The sequence below is a fragment of the Euphorbia lathyris genome, chromosome 1 (genome assembly GCF_963576675.1).
Source record: "Euphorbia lathyris chromosome 1, ddEupLath1.1, whole genome shotgun sequence".
NCBI classification, from domain to species: Eukaryota; Viridiplantae; Streptophyta; class Magnoliopsida; order Malpighiales; family Euphorbiaceae; genus Euphorbia; species Euphorbia lathyris.
Genome location: NC_088910.1, coordinates 84,427,430 through 84,430,380, shown reverse-complemented (window position 1 = coordinate 84,430,380; position 2,951 = coordinate 84,427,430).

Below are 2,951 nucleotides of genomic sequence, written 5' to 3'. Positions count from 1 at the left end.
AAAGCTCACTGGCACTCGGGATTCCACTAGAAAGGATGCTCGTTTTAAGTTGTTGGTAGAACGGGAGGCACCACTAAGTGGAGTATGAAAATAATCTTTTGAGGGATATGAGTCGCCTATTAAGCCTTTGGACTTCCTGTAGTGTTTGGTAGCCTGCATTTCTAATATGGCGCTAGTCTTTTCTGGCTTTTGTTCAATGTCTCTTTTCGATAATGTCTCTTTCCTTGCTATTCGCACATCACGCCCCCCTTGTACGTTATTCGCAGGTCACATCATAATGCCCCCCTTGTTTGCTATTTGCACATCATATATCCACTGCATGCTCTTCAGTCCATCTCCTGGAAGTTGCTACGTAACCTGCCCTGTTGCTGATGTATCGTTCAGCAATTCGCTCTCGGCCAGGAAATGACCCCTCAATGAAGGGCTCTACCAGCAGTCTATAAATATTCCACAGAAGCTATAAAATGCATAGATAAATTAAATTAGACCCCAAACATGAGTAGATAAACTAGACCCCAAACATGAATAGATAAATTTACGAGTAAAAAATACATAGATTTATATCTTACCGTGGCAATACTATGGGCAGGGCGATCAAGTAGTTGAGGCATAGAAACATGCCCCAAGGGACCGATATTAGGATGATAAATTTTGGTCCTGAATATGACATACGAACAGTAGTAATATCATGAGTGTATTTACAAAGATATGAACTGATTTATGTGTGTTAACAAGTTTATGCATGTTCTTGCAACTGGAGGTGTGGAGGGGAAATCGACAGGGAAGTCCATTTGGACTATGAATACACCTCCTTCATAAGGGGTGTTTGGAGGGCCATTCATCACGGCAGTCCATTGCTGCCGGTCAGGACTATGTATATTGACAAGCCACCTAGGTGCCTCATATCGGAGTTGGTCAATCTGAAACTCAACATTACGATGGAGGTTCCTTCTATCCATGCTCGAAATAACAAACTGTAAGTATAGTGTTAGGTTGCCCTGGGTGACTATTGAGAATTGGTAAACGCTTCCTATTTATAATGTGGGTGGGTAAGTGAAGGGTCTCAGAATGGAGAAAGGGTAAAAGGAGATTAATTAGGTCTATTTGTATACGGTATGTAATTAATGAGCATCATCAATTGGTTTTGTAGATATCAAGACATTGGGGATTCTAGGAGATGATGCCTTAGATATGCTTCAGTTCGTGTTTGGATTTGGCTTTCCAATCAACACCACCACGCCTCTGACTATATATACAGATTTGGAGATGTACATTAATTGCTTATTTTTTTTACCCTATATTCATTCAGTTATTTGTGTAGTTCAAATGTAAACAAATTATGAGCATTAGTCTCCAGTAAAATTAAAATCATTGATACACAGAAATTCTTGTTCATTTGATAATTATTGTTCATTTCCAGAATCATTCGAAGAAGAAGGCAATGAGTGACATTTACGTTTAAAAAAATATCATCTAAACAACAATAAAAAGACATTAAATTAAAAGAATCTGTCATCTAAAACAAATCTCTTGACATGATTGATTAAGACCTATGTTATCTGATACAAGTTACTACGACAGAAGTTATTATAAAAACTGTCACCGCAAATATGCATATGCCAATTTCCCATATAGCGACTTGACATTTTTAATTATTAGTATGTCATATGATGACATTAAAAGTGACGTTAATAAATAAAAAGATGCATCGTAATAATGTTCATATGACAGTACAAAACTAGGCTGATGTCATGTATAGTATCTTTAAATGACAGAACCTAACCGTCGTCTGAAGGTGCAATAGACGGCAGCGAGCCCTGTGACAGATTTATATCTCGCGGGACGACGGTTTTTAACCGTCGTCTGAAGGGGGTTTTGGCGTAGTGATTAGTTTACCTTAGCCTTTGATTGGGAATTTAGAAGCTAATAAAGATGAGAGTTAAAGGAGACAATGTAAAGAAAAGAGAAATAATGAAAATGAAATTTAAAAATTAACATTTTTTGAAAGTTTATATAGAATGTAATACCTTTGTTCTCTATGATGATAGTGACCGTCTAGTGGGCTATGAAGAGTTCGAAATAGACAAAGGCAAGGGCAATGACGAGAAGGAAGATAAAGCTAAGCAGAAGGCCAACTTAAAGGACACCTCCAGGTCTAGAAGAGAAGATGGCCCCCTTCTCTACCGACTAAGGTGAGAGAAAGAGCAGAGTGACTTTAGAAAAGCAGTAAAAGCAGGCCACTCACTGAGTCAAGAAGTACACTACTCTGACAGGACACCATAGCCCTAACCCCATAAGGACACATATTTGAGGAATCTGTCCCCATTAGACAGATCCTCCAAGCCCTAGATGGATAAAGAGAAATACTGAAAATATCACAAATCCTCCAGGCATTCCACAGAGAACTTCAATCAATTGTAGTAGGAGATTGACATGCTCCTCAAGCAAGGAGCCCCACCAAGAGCTGTCCCCAAGTGAACAACCACTAGAGGCCACGTGATCCCCTAAAAGGAAGAAAGATGCCAAAAGTCGCTGTTATCAAGGGGAAATACATGTATTCAAGGAGGGATCATCAACATACTGTAGGAAATTAAGGCTAAGGTATAGCAGCGGAAATATAAAAATTTTAGCCTATTTCCTTTTAACCATAGGATCCATTAATCGTTATTTCTTATAAAGAGGGATAAGAAGGAATACCTTTCGATGAACAATCTACCGTTGTTAAAGAAGCGCCCACAATTCTTCTCCGAGATTCTAACCACAAAGTATAACACGGTGAGGTTAAGATGAAATCAACCCTTATGAGATGCAACCAAAATAGATTGCCTCTAATTAACCAACACAAGATCAAAGAGAAAAGGAGATGAATGAGATTAATCAATTGACGGAAGCCGTATGAATTCTTGTCCACGAACTAGGGGATGCAAATTCACTCTCTCTCTCTTAATGTA